Source organism: Castor canadensis, chromosome 13, assembly GCF_047511655.1.
Source record: "Castor canadensis chromosome 13, mCasCan1.hap1v2, whole genome shotgun sequence".
NCBI classification, from domain to species: domain Eukaryota; kingdom Metazoa; phylum Chordata; class Mammalia; order Rodentia; family Castoridae; genus Castor; species Castor canadensis.
In genome coordinates this window covers 95,136,481-95,156,020 of record NC_133398.1, presented here as the reverse complement: position 1 = coordinate 95,156,020, position 19,540 = coordinate 95,136,481, and the positions used below count along the sequence as shown (strand labels likewise).

General features: G+C 44.2%; 2 pseudogenes; one reads left to right on the top strand and one right to left on the bottom strand.

Moving 5' to 3' along the window:
• Window positions 1-2,701: 2,701 nt before the first annotated feature.
• On the bottom strand, window positions 2,702-12,188 carry LOC109676392 (cyclin-dependent kinase 20-like; annotated as a pseudogene).
• Window positions 11,915-19,338, top strand: LOC109676389 (large ribosomal subunit protein uL11-like; annotated as a pseudogene).
• Window positions 19,339-19,540: the final 202 nt, after the last annotated feature.

Here is a 19,540-nt window from a genome sequence, read left to right as displayed (position 1 = left end):
TATTCCTCTGGACTGTGATAATTTCTGAGACTTTGTTAGTTTGTGATGACCTTTACAAGCTCAGATGGTATCACTAGAGAACACTACTAAACACTTCAGTAAGAAAAAGCAGTTAGGATTCCCATTGCTCTTTATCCCTTGGTGTGGATGCAGATTTCCATCTGGTATCATTTTCCTTCTGTCATTTTCAGCTAGTGATGAATTCTTTCAGCTTTATACATCAAGGCAAGTCTTCATTTTTCCTTTATGGTCATCCCTCAGTTTTTGTGGAAAATTTATTCCAGGACCCCATGGAGACCAAAGTCCGCAGGTGCTCAATTCCCTTATATAAGATGGCACAGTATTTGCTTATAATAATTGCTAATAATTTACTTATGTCCATACTCCTGGATACTTTAAATCATCCCTGCATTACTTATAATATCCAATACAGTATAAATGTTATATAAATAGTTGTTCTATTGTATTTTTTTTCAAATATTTTCAATCTGTAATTGACTCAACCTACAAAATGCAAAGGGCCAATTATGTTTTTGAAAGATACTTTTCCTGCCAGTATGGTGGCACACATCTGTAATCCTAGCACTTGGGAGACTTAAGTGGAGAAATGAGAATTTGGTGGCAAGGGGGTTTGATCTACTGCTTGATCCACACCCCCAGCCCTGAGAATTGCAAGTTTGAGAATAGCCTGGGCTCATAGCAAGATCCCAACTGTCCACTTATCCCCCCCCCAACACACACCCCTAAAAAAAAAAAATTTTTACTGGGCAAAAATTCTGATTTTCTTTTATTACTTTAAATGGTTATTACCAAGTCATATCTATTTTCTTGTTTTTATATTCTTAAGAATAACCATGTAATTTTTCTCTGTAACATCCTTGTTGCACTTTAGTATTAAAGACCATTGCTGATGTCACAACATAAGTAGGCTTTGTCTTCTACTTTTGGGTATCTTTGTACTCTTTCTTCAGTGATTGATAGAATTTAGCAGCAAAGCTACCAGGACTTGAAGATTGCATTATGGGAATATTTTTATTTAAATGTTCAATTTCTTTAATAGTTTAAAGACATTTCAATTTCCTTGGTTATTATAAATTGCATTTTTCTGTGCATCTGTTTTTACCAAATCTCAAATTTCTAAACAGTTATTTCTAGTATTTTGTCCTCTTCATTTCTGATATTGAGAATTTGTACTTTCTCTTTCTTGATCATCACCCAAATTTTGTTAATATCTTTAAAGAACCAATTTTTATTTTTGTTCCTCTATATATTATTCACTTCTCTATTTTGTTAATTTCTGTTCTGATTTATTTCTATTTATTTAAATGTAATTGCTTTTATTACAATTATAATGGGTAGACCCTTATTTTCAGCCTTTGTATTTTTTTGGCAGAGTAATGAACCCAGGGCTTTGCACATGCTAAGCATATGTTCTGCCACTGAACTGTAATCTCCAACTCCCAGCTTTTATTTTTGCAGTACTGGGGATTGAACCAGGGTTTCTCAAATGCTCAGTAAATGCTCTACCACTTTAGCTATACCCCTAGTCCTAGCTGGTCTGGAACCCTTAGGCAATCCTCCTGCCTCAGCCTCCCAAGTAGCTGGGACTACAGAGGCTTGTCACCAGGGCATTGCAAACCACTTTAATCTTGTTATTTCTGTATCATCAAGATTAGAAATTAATCTCTAAGCACTCTTGCAGCAGCACAAGTATTGATGTATATTATTAGCATCAAAACAGTGTTTTCTATTTTCTTATCTTTGTTCTGTTGTTTTAGAAATGCAGACCTTAAATTTCAAACATATGGGGAAAAGATGTTATTTTCTTACTGGTTTTAATTACATTTAAAAAGTATTTATCTCATATTCTTTGGATTGTTTGAGATTTGTTATTGGCCCTGGGTGGTCAATGTATTGCTCTGTGCCTGACACATGCATCCTGCACCATCTGGTTGTGTGCTACACTGACCAAGTGTTCACAATTACCTGACTGCCTGGTAACCACTCACTGATTTGGCCAAACTTTAGTCAGTCTTCTCTCCATGCCCAAACCCCTAATGGTGGCCCACCCCTAAGTTTAGGCAAGTACTGAGATGTACTCCCTTTAGAGCTCATCCCAAGGATCTAGAGACAGGAAATACACATTCCTGTAAAACCATCTTGCTCACGCTGTCTGCTCACTCCTAGCACTTGCCTCCTCCTTCAAAAACTTTCCACTAGCTCTGCTTACCTTTTCGCCTCAAAAAGCCTTTTCCACTTATTTTGAGATGCTCACCGATCCTGAGGTTGGAGTGTTTTCCTTACTGAAATAGGCTTTTCCAATGGTTTCTAAAGTCTACGTTTGTTTTTAAGAATATACAACCATTAGGTGAATCTGTTCACCTTCTTGAAGGTCAAATTCCCTACTTTCTGAATTATTTTGTCTTCCTGTCCTTTTCTTGGATGCCTAATTTAAACCAACTACTTTGGAAGTGGATTTGTCTCCTTTTTAGTTCTTTTACTATTTAGTTCATATTTATTTCAAAATTTAAAGCCAAGCACAGTGGTGCATATCTGTAATACCACTTACTTGGGAGGCAGGCTAAGGGAGGAAGATCGTGAGTTTGAGGCTTGCCTGAGCAACACAGTGAGACTCTGTCTCAAAAAATTAAAAAAAAAAAAAAAAAGAGGAAGAATGAACCACTCATAAAACACAACGGGGGTGAATCTCAAATGCATGTTTGTAAAGAAGGTTAGAAAACAATAATACATATTGTATGACTACTTGTACAAAATTTAGAACAGTCAAAACTAAGCAATGACAATACAAATGAGGGGTGGGTTAGCTAGAAGGAAGTACAGGGAACTTTCTAGAATGGTAGAAATGTTCTGTATCTTGTTTGGATTATAGTTATACACATTTATACAATTGTCAAAGCTCACCGAAATGAATTTTTCATGCTTGCTACATTTTGTTGTATCCCACTGTAAATTTTTTTTTTAAAGTTACCTCTTCCAGGAAAAAGAATATTACCTGTATACAAATGTAAACAAATTTGCCAGTTAACTGAGTATCTTACCATTAAAATTGTTTACCCCCAGTAATTCTCTTTGCTTTAAAATTTGTTGATATCAAGTAACCACAAATTTTGTTTTTTGTCCTTTTGTTTGCAAATGTTTGAAATTTATAATTTAGATTTCTCTCTTGAAAACACGGTGGGTGTGGTGGCCTGTAATTCCACAATTAGGAAGACTAGGCAGGAGGAGCATGAATTCAAGGCCAGTTTGAGTCACCTGGTGAAACCCTGTCTCAACCCCTCCCCTTCAAAATAAAATACTAGTTTTGCTTCTTTTTTAATTGAGGCAACAATCTATCTCAGCCAGAACATTTATTCTCCTTACATTTCTTAGTGAAGTGGTTTTTAAAAATTTATTCATATATGCATATATCTCGTGCCACTTCTCCCCCGACCCCAACCTCTTCCCTCTGTCCCCTCACCCCCCCTCGCTTCCAGGCAGAACCTGTTCTTCCCTCTTCTCCAATTTTGTTGAAGAGAAGACATAAGCAATAATAAGAAAGACAAAGCGTTTTTGCTAGTTGAGATAAGGATAGCTATACAGAGAGATTCCCAGCATTGCTTCCATGCACATGTGTATTATAACCCGAATTGGTTCATCTCTACCAGACCTCTTCACTATTTCCTGGTCACCTTCCCATATTGATCTCTGTCATTTTAAGGTTACTATATTAACTCCTCTACAGTGGACACATCAAACACTTTCAAGTTTTGGGATTTCCTACTTTTCCCTATTCCTCATGTACGTGTTCTCCCCCTAGCGTGTAACCCATGTCCAATAATATTACTGCATTTGTTTTAGGTCTATAATCTGCATATGAGGGAGAACATATGATTTTTGGTCTTCTGAGCCTGGCTAACTTCACTTAAGATGATGTTCTCCAGTTCCATCCATTTACTTACGAGTGACAAAATTTCACTCTTCTTTGTGGCTGAGTAAAATTCCATTGTGTATAGATACCACATTTTCTTGATCCTTTCGTCAGTAGTGGGGCATCTTTGTTGTGTCCATAACTTGGCTATTGTGAATAGTGCTGCAATAAACATGGATGTGCAGATGCCTGTGAAGTAACCTGTGTCTCATTCCTTTGGGTATATCTCTAGGAGTAGGATTGCTGGATCATATGGCAGATCTATGTTTAATTTTTTAAGAAGCCAGTGAAATGTTTTAAACCTATCACTAAGCTGGCACCAGTGGCTCACACCTATAATCCTGGCTACTCAGGGGGCAGAGATCAGGAAAACTGCAGTTCAAAGCCAGCCCCAGCTAATAGTTTGTGAGATCCTATCTTGAAAAAACCTATCACAAAAAAGGGCTGGCAGAGTTGCTCAAGTGGTAAGAGTACCTGCCTAACAGGTGTGAGGCCCTGAGTTCAAACTCCACTGCTACCAAAAAAAAATTTCACTATGTTCTGTATGTCCATAACTTCTTTTGTTTTTTATTATTCATTTTTCCTTGTAGTTTTAGATAGTACACACTTCTTTATTCTAATTAGTTAAGTACTAAATGTCCTGAGCATACAGAGTATAGTTGTACAGTCTCTGTCTGGAAAACCATCTGTAAGTTCTATAGCTGGTCCTATTGTTTGTGCAGCTTATTTATATCCTTTTCTCCACACATGCCTGGTCGTCAGTGTATGAAGTACAGTTAGAAAAGGTTTTGAGAAATAATTTAAGGTTCCAGTTTATAATCACCAAATGAACTAGCTTTTCATCAATTGACTGTATCTTAAACTGTTTCCAAACACAGAGTCTGGGCCCAAGCTCCACCTTGTGCAGATGTGAGAGCTATAAGAAACTGGGCGTGACTGTAGCTTAGAGTCTGCAGAAGATGTGGCCAGAAAAATAAACCCAGAGCCTATCTTGAAAAACCTCAGAATTTCCTGAAAAGCTACATCTGGGGTTTATTGTGTCTCCTCTTCCCTGCAAGCACTTGGAGGCCAGAGGTCATAGTTGTTAGTCACATCTATATCTTCAATAATGACAACAATTTGTGCATTTTTTTAAGAATAAAGGATTGCTAAGGTCAAGCTTTTCCAGTGTGATCTATTTCTGAACCATTACACTGTCTTAGTCATTATGTAACCTTGGAGTAAGCCTTGATGTCTGATATATAAGGCTTCCATCATCTCTTCTGCTTCCTCCTTTTCGTACTTTGCATTTCCACTTTTTTTTTTTAAAGAAACATCAAGTTACTATGAAGTAAGAATTAGCAAGCTGGCTGCGGTTGTACTGAGATTTATTGAATAAATAAATTCCAGGAATTCCAGTTTCCTTATTTGTATGGGTACCCTGGGGAGTGGTGTTAGTAACAGCCTAATGGGCACTGGGTCCACTGCTAGATCTCCAGCCTGCCCATCCCTGGGCCTAGACTTTTGTCCACATCAATTCCAAGTGGACACTTGGTCACGTGAAGTACACAGGAACCTCTCAGGGCAAACATGGCTATGACTGCAGTCACCTTCTAAGTGATCCCTAAAACAGGACCATGAGACAGTGCCACCTATGCCATTTCCCTTGATAGGAACACAGGAGGAGCAGAGACAGGCAGAACCATGTGGGGCTTTTAAATAAATTCCAAATACTGAACTAGAGTCCTCCCGATCTCTGAGAACCAAACCCAAGCAAACCCACCTTCCCAGCTGACCTCCAAAGCAAGGACACCATACTCTCTGCACTTCCCCCTGATGGTGCTGGCAGGAATGGCCTTGAGCAGCAGGTAGTGCTTGGAGAACCAGCTCCAGGGTAGGCAGTGCCTGTTTCTGATGGCTAAATCAGCAAGCTGCAGGTGCAGGCTGCAGTCTGGGTGTCCTCATCACTTTGGCTAGAGTGTGACCTCTGCTTCCGAGATGAGCCCTCCAGGGCACTAAGGAGCAGGACATGGAGGGAGCAGGATGAGGTGTGGAGTGGGCCATAAGGAGACCTTGGAGGGTTGAGTCAGGCAGGAGGTAGAGGAACAAACAGCCAGGGTGTTTATTCCTGGGGGCAAGCAGGAAGGATGTGGGCCAGTGTCTCACCCCTCTGGGATGAAGGGCCGAATGAGCTCTGGGTTCAACAGCGACTCCTCAAGAGGCCGGTCCACATGAAAGTCATGGACATGAGGGGGGCCTGGGTGGGCCTTGGGGGCAGGCCCCTCTGGGCGCTAGGGAATTGGCAGCTCAGATGGGTGGGCAGGCAGAGGAGCTGTGAAGAAGTACTGATGCAAGAGGGCCTGCAGGTAGTAAATAAGAAAGCCCAGTCACTACCCCCTCCACAGCCTCAGACAAACACATGCACTTAGCTGAAGTTGGTTCCCATATCTGAAACACTTTCTAGAGGCTGAGGACACAGTGCTGGACAAAACAGACCAAGCTCTGCTTTGTTGACAAGGCCCAGAGGAGGTCCTGGGCTAGACAAGAGTGAGCATGGGGAACAAGAGCAGGCAGAATCAGGAGGATCCTGGCCTTCCTCTCAGTGAGGAGCCACAGGAGAGCCCTGGCAGAGATTCGACGTGGCCTATTCCATTTGGACAAAATCACTACCAGGTGGAGAAGAGATCAGATGAGAAAAGGGAAGACACAGGTTCTGGGAAGTGGTACAGGACAAAAGAGGCCAGCCAAAGCCCATGGAAACCACTGACAATGGATACCAACACAGGCTGCTGACGCCCAGTGTAGAGGGATAGGTTCCATGGAAGTCAGGCCCTGACACCCACCAGCCCATGCTCTGGTGTCCACAGACCCTTGCCTGCCTTCCAGCCATGACCAGCCTTCCTGGTCCTCTCTCCTCCGGGCCACTGTTCACCACCTGACTGTTCCAATGGCAACTCCTCTGCTACCTTGTGCTTCATTAAACCTGTCCTGCACCAGGAGGCTCTGCCCACCCTCTGGAAGCTGCCGCCATACTCTTGTGACCCTATGGGTCACAGCTGCCTCCCCTCAGGAGGCAAGTTTGTTGTTCACTGTCTGTGCCAGGGCCCAGGGCGATGCCCAGTACATACTGCATGCTGAATATATACTGCTAAAAGGATGAAGACGAGGTCCCCAAAGACTCCCCTGCTCTGTCTATCACAATGTCTGCTCTTCTGAAGACTCCTCCCCTACTCCTGCCCGGAACACTGAGGATACCGAGTGGGGTCCACTCAGAAACAGCACACCTGCCCCAAGGCCCCCATCTCTCAAGCTCCTGGCCCATAATGGGTTCTGGAGGTTGCTGACTTGTTGGGTCCCAGAGCCACAGAGTGCAGGGCATCAGGGCAGTGCTGAAGGGACAGTGACCACAGGCTTTCGCCTTACCTGGGAGGCTGCAATGCGCTGGCGAGAAGGGTAGAGGAGGAACTGACCCAGCAGGTCCAAGGCCTGAGGAGAGGCATCAGGAAGCACCTCCTCCAGGGGTATCGGTGCCCGTTCCTTAAAGGAGATCTTGTTGTAGTCAGGCAACTCTGTGATCTCCTGGGCAAAGAAGAACGGGCATGTGAGAGGTGGCTCCACACTTGCTGCTCCCTGACACCAGCTCTCGGCACCTCACACTCCCAACTGTATTCACAGTTATTCTACCCAAGTGTCCCATCTCCACTCACCCACCCACTCCTTTATGCCTATATTCACCCCTCACCCTCTCCGGTGACTGCTCTGTGCCCAAGTTGGAGATGACATGTGTGTGTGCGTGTGTGTGTGCGTGTGCTGGGGTAGGGAAAGGCAGGGGACAGACCCTGGCCCTAGCCTCCAGGAGGAAGGAAGCTGCTGCTGGGCCAGAACAGTAGTCTCTGTTGGTCAAGAGAGGCTGGGGCCATGAGAGAAGGTGCATAGAAGGAGCAGTCACTTCCTGCTGGGGAATGAGCAAACCTGCTACACACCCTCCCTACCAAGGGCCCCTACAAACTGGCCAGACTTGAGGGCTGGGGGTGCCTAAGATGCGAAGCACACAGCAAAGCTGCTCAATGTCATTCTCTCCTGGGAAAAGGGGAGAGCCATTCAGCAGCTCCCCCATGATGCAGCCCACAGCCCTGTGGATACAAAACCCCAAAAAGGCTGAGATCTCACCCCATGGACACAGATCCACCCATACCAATACCAACACCTCTCACCAAGATCAAAGCCCAGATCATTAAGTCCAGGTATACAGACCTCCAGCAATTAAAGACCGCTGCTCTAGAACATGGAGAAACCCCCAACAGCTCCAACACATCTCAGAGCCACCTCCTTTTTCTGGGGCACAGCTACAAAACAACCCCCAATCTCAGACTCCTCCCCCCAAAAGAGGCTGAGCCTTCACGCCCAGAAACACAAGCTCACACCCAGGGACTAGCTTAGAGATGTCTTATCCTTCAGTCTGACCCCCGCACAAGCCAGCTTGGACAGTCTATGCCTTGAGCTTCAGACAACTTCCCCAAAAACCCAGCTGCTTCCCACTGGAGACAACACTCTCCTCTTGTTCCCATCCAGCTCAGAAACTTCACCATGAGGAATATCAACCCCAAGGTACTCAGAATACCGGAGAAGACTCCAAGTCTCACCATAGGTCAACGCCCTGGTCATACTGGCGGGCACCATACAGGAGCTCTGGAGCTCGGTACCACCTAGGGAGAAGAGAGTTTGCTGTCACAGCCAGGCTGATCTGCCAGAAGCTGCCCCAGAAGTTCACCCCAGTCTCACAAGCCATGCCTAGACAGAAGGCACAGCAGCATCTCTTTCCCAGTGAGAGGGTTAGAGGGGATCCAGCCCCCCCTACCTGGTAGCCACCTGGTGTGTATAGAGCCAGCTGCCATCTGGAAAAAAGACCCGGGCCAGGCCAAAGTCAGCTATCTTGAGCTGGCCTGAGGCACTGATAAGTAGGTTGGCAGGTTTCAGGTCCTGGGGATATAAAAGGAGCCATCAGTCCCCCAATATCCCCCCACAGGACTTTGAGACAGGAGGGATTGGCAGGTTGACCACCCAGGGCAGACCACACCTTTCTCTTCAAATGCCCCACCATACCTTCTTCAAGGGCTAGTCCCATCCCGTCCCCCCACCACTCCCCCCAACCCATGCTGGAACTGACCCGATGCACGATGTTGTTGGCATGGCAGAAGGCAACACCCTTGAGCAGCATCTGTAGGTAACTCTTGACCTATGCTACGGCCAGTGGCCTCTGTGCATGGCGCACCACCTCAGCCAGGTCTGATAGCATGAACTCAAAGGCCAGCTCAAAGCCTGCACCATGTGGGAATACAGCCTTCAGCTGCACCACCTGTGGGTAGGCATCCTGTCAGCCCCCAGACTTATCTCACCAGACCTTCCCTGCGAACCTCTAAAACCTCACAGGCAAGCAGAGAAAGCAACACAGGTCTGAGCTCAGAGCCAGGGAGCTCAGCACTCTGCTGTCTAGAGACAAGGTGGTCCCCACTCTAATGCCATTAAACTCAGGGAAAAGAGTGAAGAAGGTCACTTAGTGGAAAGCATCTGGCCAGCCAACCAGCCCACTCCTGAAAACCTTCTGCAGAGATACGTAAGAACAAGACTGCCTACTGCTTTCTCTAGGATTATTAAATCCCAAAACCCAGGGAAGGGCACCTGAGTCTTAGTAAGTGGAGAAAGGGTTATTTATTTAGATGGGGTGGGTTCAGGGGAGGGCTTCAGGAGGACCCAGTTAAGTGGAGATCTGGGAAGAAGCTCTGGGTAGGGCAACAGCAAGGCCCTACAGTTGGCATAGGAGGCTAGGGGGACATGAGAATGGGATCCCCTTCAGGGAATATATGTCTACTCTGTTCTGTGCTTCTGGAGACTAGATCAGTGCTGGTCACCGGAAAGATGCCTAAAAAGTTGTGATAAGTGGATGACAGTGACCTAGGCTTGGGTCAAATCTGGAGTATATTTAAAAAAAGAAGCCGGGACTAGTGGCTCATGCCTGTAATCCTAGCTACTCAGGAGGCAGAGAGCCCAGGCAAATAGTTCGTGAGACCCTATCTCAAAAAAACCCCATCACAAAAAAGTGCTGGTGAAGTGGCTTAAGGTGTAGGCCTTAAGTTCAAACCCCAGTTCACAAAAAAAAAAAAAGGAATGGGAACTTCAGGACTACAGACCACCAGATGTGGAGACCACATGGTTACATCGTACAGCTTTCTCCACCTACCCCACGTATAAACTGTCTAGAAGCCTGTTAGTTTCCTCAAAAAATTAAGAATGACCTGATTGCTATTCTTCTGATTTTGCTGGTAGTACAGATCAAAACTCATGCATATATTCATATAATATACAAATTATAAAGAAAAAAGAACACATGAGGTACATTCTATCAGACTTTACAGCACATATGGCACAGATACACATTTATATAAATATTTTCATACAAAACCAGAGTGACACATGAAGTCTTCTAATAGGCTTTTGTCACCAAATACATCATAACATCTCCATAGGACAACAAAGATGATCACAGAGCCCTAACTTTGTCACTCTGTGGGAAGCTGAGCACATTCTCTATCCCAACATGGAAAAAAAGAGCACTATAAAGAGTAATCGTGCTGGGATAGAAGATACTCCTCCTCTTGTCTGCACGGCCCCTCTGTCACCACCCACATCACACCAGGTGGCTAGGTCCTGTCACTCTGTCTTCCTCCATTATACTTAAGTTCTCAGGAGCCAGATGGAGACCAGTTCCTCTCTGTGTCACCAGCACTCTGCACAGGGCAGCATTTAAGGGAGGCCCTAATAGAAGACATCTGGATTTCTCAATTAAACCCATGAGCTGGTGATGGAACCTCTTCTCCTTGCCATTAAATGTTTTGAGAAAAAGTTGATGAATGAATAATCGAATGACTACATGAAGCAATAAGTGAGAAAATGAATTAGGTGAATGAGGGTGAACAAGAGAACAAAAAGGGCATATTTATGTCAGCCAGTGGCTCACACTTGCATTTCTAGTTAGCTGGAAGGCAAAGATCAGAAGAATCGCAGAGTCAGCCCCAGCACAAAAAAGCAAGGTCTTCTCTCAAAAATATCCACCACAAAAAGGGGCTGATGGAGTGACTGAAGGTAGACTGGCCTGCCTAGCAACTGTGAGGCCCTGAGTTCAAACCCCAAACCCCAATACCACCCAAAAAAAAAAAAAAAGGAAGGCATAAATAAGGGGTAAGGAGGCAGATGAATGAGCAGAGTGGGTGTGGGTGAATAGAAGGCAGGAAGAAGTGGTTGAGTGAAGCAGCAAAAGAAAGTGATGCCTCAGAACCTGCTCCTCCCTGCTGTTGCCCACGGAGCCCAGTCCCCACTCACATACTGATTGTCCTCTTATCTCCTGCAGAGCCTTGATCTCCCGCAGGGCCTGATTGGGGATGCCATCCTCCAGCCTCCGCAGGGCCACCTTCTTGAGGGCAACGATCTCACCAGTCTGCAGGAAAGAGCGCAGACACTGCCAGTTGAGAGAAGAAGAAAGGGAGAGAGAGAGGAGAGAGAGAAGAGGGAGACGGGTACAGTCACACACACTCTCCATTTGCCCTTTCCTTTGGTCGGGAGAGATGGAGAATCATTGCGGAAGAGACGCGACGCCATCCTGCAGCGTGCAAGGGAGCCAGTCTGGGACTATCCAGGGACCCAGTGGTACCGCGCTGGGTAAACAGGGGCCACAGTGGGGTGGGACGGGGGCCGGGACAGTGACACCAAGGCGGGCCAGAGAGGTCGGGAAATGGGCAGGTTTTAGTGTCTGAGTGGCGGCAGCTTCGGGAGTGGGGCGGAGGGAGAGGAGGGAGAGGAGGGAGAGAGGAGGGAGAGAGGAGGGAGAGAGGAGGGAGATGAGGGTCCTCTGCCTGCGTGGCCCTCGCAGCCCTGCCTCACCTCTACGTGCTTGGCCTTGAACACGATGCCGTGAGCGCCCTCCCCAATGCGGCCAGGATGCAATACTGGTCCATGAGCGCCACGGAGCGTCCCAAATCCCACCCTTTCTCACTCCCCGAAGTTCCGGACGCGGACGCGGTTGGTTGCCTGGCAACGGAGAGGCCTCAGGGACAAGGGACAAGTGATCCGAGGGACGGAAGCTGAGTTCAATCAGGCTCTCGAAAGCACCTTTCCCTAGCCCTGCGCAGTCACGCTGCCGCGAGCTCGAATCCACCAGGCGTCAGTACAACCGCAGCGGAGAGCCACTGAGTAATGGCAGCCACCGCGCCCTTGCTACGTCATCACGTCATCACGTGACGAGGAACGCTGGGGCGGAGGAGGCGGGGCCTTCGGGTGAACCTGTAACTCCAGGTGCCAGGTTCTACAACTTGCAGGTACCTTCTTCTAGCTGAGACCCAGAGCCCATGATGAAGGGTGACAGGCCTAGGGCTGAGTCATGAAGCTAGGGTCATTTGGGCTTCCCGACTGTCCACAGATTACACGTATCCATAGCTTTTTAAAAGGGCATACTCTGTCCCAGAAAGAACACCAGAAGTAGCCCTTAGGCTTCTAAAAGATGATCAAGCTGGACATAGTGAGGTACATCTATCAGAATCCTGGCACTAGGGAGGTGGAGGGAAAACGATTTCCAGTTCAACCCTAGCCTAGGCGGCACAAGGGGACATTGCCTCAATCAATTACATACTTACTTTAATACACAATAAGACAACTACAAATTCCCAGCTATTGGATGACTAAAAATCCCAGGTCAGTGGGAAAACAAGCACTTTGGCAGATTGGTGGTGGCAATGTTGATCAAGTTAAAAATGCATATATCCTTAGACCCTGGAAGGCCACTTCTAGTAATTTTCCTAACATATGTTTCACATATGTTAAATTACATTTGCCAATTTATTTGTTGAAGCATTGTTTGAATGCTAAAAAGATTGGAAAGAACAGAAATGTCCATCAATACACGACTAAATTGTAAAAAATGTACCAAACATATTATTATATGGCCTTAAACATAAGTGAAGAAGCTTTTCATGTACCCTGAGGAGATTTTAAAGACAGATTATTAAGTGAAAAAGGCAAGAAGCAGAACAGGGGTATATGAAGTGACACCAGCTGTGTAAACAAAAGGAGAAAAGAACACAAATAATCCTCTTTCCTTTTACAAACTATCCAGAAAGTCACACAAGATCTCCTGATTGTGACTTTCTGATGGAGGAGGGCTAGAAGGATGGGAGAGGGAATAGGGGGCAGACTTTTCCCTAGGTCTCTTTTTATTCTTTGCATTTTCAACTGTGTAATTTGTTAATTCTTCAAAGAAGTAAATATTTCTGGCTCAGAAATTCCACTTGTGTTCGCAATTGCAGAAAAATTCCATAGTGTCAACATTATTCGCTCTGCTTGATGATAGCAGAAACAGAAAACACTCCAGATCCCTAAAGGAAGAATTGCTGAATACATCTGGAAGTGTGTCAAAATGGAACCATTTATGGGTATTGAAATAGAAAGTATATAGGCCCAAAACTGCCATGGCGGAGGATGTGCTGGACACACTGGAGGTCCTAAGGTTCAAGGGACACCACTACTAGAAGAAAAAGCCCTTACCAAGGCAGCAGAGGATGGACTTTCTTCACCTGGATTTTAAGAGTGCTCTGTATTTGGTTAGGCTCTCAAATAAAATCGTTATGCAACTTGGAAGAAAGTATCATTCCAGCTGGGAAAGATGACCTAGAGCGCTTCCAACTTAAGATAAATGGTTAAAAAAAAAAAAACCACAAAGAAAGAAACAGTCTTTCCATATTTTATACTCATATCAGAAGATTTTTAAAAAGCAGGCTGACTGTTTGAAACTTCTTTTACTTTTAAGTTCAGAACTTCATCCTTTACAGATATTACAGAACAAGTGTAAAATACACAACTAGATAAAAATAGTGAAATTTTCTCTTTGGTGGAACTAGAGTTTGAACTGAGGGCTTGGCAGGCACTCTACTGCTTGGGCCACACCTTCATTCTATTTCACTCTAGTTATTTTAGAGATGGGAGTCTCATGAACTCTTTGCCCAGGCTGGCCTTGAACCTTGATCCTCCCAATCTCAGCCTCCCAAGTAGCTAGGATTACAAGCATGAGCCACCGGTGCCCAACTAAAACAGTAAAATGTATCAGGAAGTTCAAACTGCGTGTGATGTCCTGGGTGTATCCAAGTCAGCCACTTCTGGAGTTGCACTTGTGCTAACCCAAGTGGGAGCAAAGGTGGGGGGCGGTCCTTTCTAAAGTTCAGAAAAATCATATGGGAAATCCACTGCTGCAAATTGATTGAAATCCAAAATAGGTGACTGGACACCAGTGGCTCACCCCTGTAATCCTAGTTTACTCCAGAGGCAAAGATCAGTAGGATCTTGGTTTGAAGCCTGCCTGGGCAAATAATTCAAGAGACCCTATCTTGAAAAAACTCAACACAAAACAGGGCTGATGGAGTGGCTTAAGTAAAGTGCCTGCTTATGTGAGGCCCTGAGTTCAAATCCCAGTATCACCAAAAAATACTAGGAGCCTGCCTGAGGCTCTGAAGTGTTGAGGTTGCAAGTGTGGAGCACCATGCCTGGCAGTACCTCCATTTCTCTTCATTCCTTGGTAATGCATTTTTTGTGCTGAATAATTTGTCTGGTTGTACAACAGTTTTTCTCCACTCACCTGCTGAAGGACATCTAGATGTCTTGCATGTTTTGACACTTATAGATGAAGCCGCTGTCACCATCCACGTGCAGGTTTTTGTGTGGACACAAGTTTTCAGCTCATTTGGGCAAATACCAAGGAGCATAAATGCTGGATCGTATGCTAAGAGTGTGTTTGCTTTTGTAAGAATCTGCTAAACTGTCTTCCAAAGTGACTGTATTTTGCATTCCCAACAGCAATCATGGGAATTTCTTCTGCTCCAATCCTTACCAGCATTTAGTATTAGCCGTCCTTTGGATTTTCTTCCTTCTTGTAGGTATATAGGAATAACTAATTGTTTTAATTTGTAATTCCCTATAATTAATCATAGTAGGAATATGATTACTGGCTATCTGTATATCTTCTTTGGTGAGGTATTTGTACAAATATTTTACCAATGTTTTTAATTGAATTGCATAACAGTCCTTTTTAAGATATGTCTTTTGGGGCCAATGGAGTGACTTAAGTAGTGGAGCATCTGTCTAGCAAGCATGAGGCCCTGAGTTCAAACCCCAGTACCACCAAAGGAAAACAACCCAACAACAACGTGTCTTTTGCAGCCAGGCATGGTGGTACAAACCTGTAATCCCAGCATTCAAGAAGCTGAGGCAGGAGGCCAGCCTGGGCTACATAAGGAGACCCTATCTCAAAAAAAATCTAAAACAAAAAGTGTCACCAGAAAACACATATGGACATTTGCCCAACTGTGCCAAGCACCAGAGAGGTTCTTATCAAGGGCCCTACCTGATCATTTCTGTGCCCTGTGCCAACTTATACCTAATATTACTTCTGTGCTTCAGAAGGCTTAGTTTCTGAACTGAAGCATTAGGCTTGCTAAGTAAACATGCAGGAAAAACTGTCACAGACCAATGAAGCTAACTTTCCATGTTTCCTTACTGACTGGAGAAAATGAACAAGAGCTGATTCCCTGTTCCAGACTACACCAGGAACTTTATCAGTAAAGGGCTTTGAGAGAACAAACCAAGTTCTAAACACTTTTTGAGCATGAGTCTTGGGTCTTGCCCTCTTCCTTTTTTTTTTTTTTTGACAGCACTGGGGTTTGAACTCAGGGTCTCACACTTGCTAGGCAGGTGCTCTACCACTTGAGCCACTCTGCTAGAGAGAGCCCTCTTCCCTTTGCTGATGCTGCTTACTCAGATGATATGGAAATAGAATACAGACATCTACTGAGTTGGATATTTATTACATTTTATCTTCAAACATTTGAAATGGGATGTAGAGTTGGATCCTTTAGAAACTATAATTCAGTGGTTTTCATTGTATTCAGAGTTGTACAACCATAACCACTACTTAATTCCAGCATATTTTTTATCAACTCAAAAAGAGATCCCATGTTTGTTAGCAATTTTCCCAATTCCCACCTCCCCCTAGTTCCTAGAAAACAATAATATAGGTGGCTACTCCTAGCTACTTCTAGCAACTCAGGAGGCAGAGATAAGGAGCATCATGCTTCAAAGCCAGCCAGGGCAAATAAGTTACGAGACCCTATCTTGAAAAAAACCCATCACAAAAAAGAGCTGGTGCAGTGGCTCAAGTACTAGAGTGCCTACCTAACAAGCATGAGGCTCTGAGTTCAAACCCCAGTACCACCAAAAAAAAAAAAAAACCAACAACACCTAAAAACTACCTTTGATTTGAATGTTGAATGTTTAATCTGTTTGGATTTGTTGTAATTATTTACAGGTAGTATTTATATCGGCCAATTTACTCTTTTGTTTTCTACATTTTTATGTTTTTTTCCTGTTACTGCTTTTTTGTGCTAAGTAGATTTTCTTAGTATGTCCATCTTAATTTCCTGGTTACTTCTTTTACAACATTAAAAATTATTTTTCTTGTCCCATGAATGGTGGAGCATGCCTGTAAATCCCAGCACTCAGGAGGCTGAGGCAGGAGGATTTCAAGTTCAAGGCCAGGCTGGGCTACACAGTGAGACCCTGTCTCAAAAAAGAATTTTCATAATGTCACTCTGGGGATTAAAATTAATGACTTTGCTTATAACAATCCAATTTTTACTACCAACTTAATTTTAATAGCATGCAAAAACTTTGCTCCCATGTAGCTCTGTTCTTTCCACTCTTTTGTGCTGTTCCTGGCATACAAATTAATTTTCATATGTAGTGTGCATATTAACATAGACTTATTCTTCTATGCAGTTGTCTTTTTTCTTTTTTTGGTGGAACTGGGCTTTGAACTCAAGTCTTCATGCTTGAAAAGCAATGTTCTAGTGCTTGAATCACACCTCCAGTCCGTTTTGCTCTGGTTATTTTGGACATGGGGCCTCAAGAACTATTTTCCCATGATCCTCCTGATCTCAGTTTTCCAAGTATTTAGGATTACAGGATGAGCCATGGGGCCTGGCTTTTTTTTTTTTCCTCTTGTGTGGTGGTATTAGGGACTGAACTCATGGTCTGGGGCTTACAAAGCAAGTGCTTAAGTACTTGAGTCATGCTCCCAGTTCTTTTACTTTTTCACTTTGTTTTTCAGATAGGGTCCGCCTCAGACAGCAATAATCCTAACTCAACCTCTCAAGTAGCTGGGATTATAGGCATGAACCACCATACCCAGCTTGTTTTGAGATAGGGTCTCATTAACTTTTGCATGGGCTGGTCTCAAAGCATGATCCCACATCTCCATCTCCTGAGTAGCTGGGATTGTAGTCATGTACCACCATTCCCAGACCCTGTAATTTTCTTTTAAGTCAATGGGCAAAAAAGAGTTAAAAATATACATTTACACTATCTCTCACTGTCATACACACTTGCCATGCCTTCAATCCTTTTGCTATAGTTATTTTTTAGATATGATATGGCTATTTTTGAGCTATTTTTGCCTGTGATGGCCTGGATTACAATCCTCCTATACATGCTTCCTGTAGTCACTGGGAGGACAGGGGCACTCCACCACAACCAGCTCTTTCTGTTGAGACAGGGTCTTGTGAATTTTTTGCCTGGGCTGTCCTTGAATCAAGACCCTACAATCTCAGCCTCCCTAGTAGGTAGGATTATAGGCATGACCACCAGCACCTGGCCAGACTCTGCAATTTTAAAGAGGCTCCAAAATAACTCAGATCCACAATAAAGATCAATTAAGATCTTTACGAAAATAAGAATCCCACTGCTTGCATTTCCTGCAGCTGAAGAGAGGAAGTGACAACTCTCATAAAGGAACATTGTGTAGCTGGGTGCCTGTAACCCTAGCTACTCAGGAGGCAGATATCAGGAGGATCTCGGTACGAAGCCAGCCTGGGCAAATAGCTTGAGAGACCCTATCTTGAAAAAAAACCTTCACAAAGAAAGGGCTGGTGGAGTGGTTCGAGGTGTAGGCCCTGAGTTCAAACCCTAGCACTGCAAAAAAGAAAAAAGTTAGCCTGGGAATATGTCTGTGTTGCGGAGCACTGGCCTAGCATTGCAAGGCCCTGAGTTTAATCTCCAGCAGCACCAAAACAAACAAAAACCTCTTTATCCATGGGTATACATCCTTAGGCTCAGTCAACAAATAAAAAGACATGAAAAAATTATATCTGTACTGAACATGTATAGGCTTCTTGCCTTGTTATTATTCCCTAAGCAATATGGTATAACAACTACTTACATGTTATTCACACTGTACTAGATATTATAATCCTAATCCAGAGATGCTTTAAAGTATATGAGAAACTGGGTGTGGGTGCTCACTCCTATAATCCTATTTGGGAGGCTGAGATCAGGAAGATCTCAGCTCAAGGCCAGCTGTGCAAACACTTCATGATGTCCCCACCTCTAACATAACCAGAGCAAAATGGACTGGTTGTGTGGCTCAAGTGTTCAAACCCCAGTGCCACCAAAACAAATACATAAATAAAAATTAAGTATATGGGAGGGAGCATATAATTTATATGCAAAAACCATGTCAATTTATATAAGGGACTGAGTGTCTGAGGATTTTGTTATCAACAGGGGTATTAGAACCAATCCTTATGGATACTGAGCGACAGTTATTAGCACCAAATATTTTAAAATGCTAGATGATCCAAGTCCAGTGGTTCGTGCCTGTTCCCAGCACTTGTGAGGCTGGGCAGGATTTTGAGTTTTTGTTTGTGCTGCACAACAAGACACCATTTCCAAAAAAAATGCTAGATAATATTTCTGTTCCCCTCAACAGCCACTCATCTCTTCACGGTCAGTACTTTTTGCTTTAGTCTTTTGTCTTTCGTCCTCCTGAATCCAGGTTCATCAGACACCAGCCACCTCCACCATGCCACCCAATTCAACCTCAGTAAGATCAAAGTCATGTACCTGAGGTGCACCAATGGCAAGGTGGGTGCCACATTTGCCTGGCCCCTCAAATTGGCCCATTGTTTGACCTCCAAAAAAGGTTGGTGATAACACTGCAGGGAAATGGTAACTGGAAAGGTCTGAGGGTTCCAGTGAAGCTGAGGGTTCATGACAGACACCCCACATTGAGGTGGTGCCTCTGTCTCTGCCCTGGCCAGCAAAGCATCAAGGAGCCAGCAAGAGATGGAAAGAAACAGAAAAACATCAAACACAGTGGAACTATCACTTTTGATGAGATTGTCAACATTGCCTGACAGAGATGGCACTGATCTTTAGCCAGAAGGTCCATTAAATAGATCCTGGGCATGACACAGTTCTTGGATTGTAATGTCGATGACTGCCACCCTCGTGACATCATAGATGACATCAAGAGTGGTGCAGTGGGATGCCCAGCTAGCTAAAAAGTACAGGAGAAACAATGTCAATAAAAGATCATCTGTTAACCCCCCCCAAAAAATCGTTATTTTCTCAACTACTAAAACTTAGTCATTGGTTTCCTGCTGTTCCTAGGACCCACCAAGTAATAAAAACCAAGAAACTTCTACGAAGTGTCCATGACACACCATCTTCTAGAGCCAGGGCTATGGAGACCAAGGCTTCAGC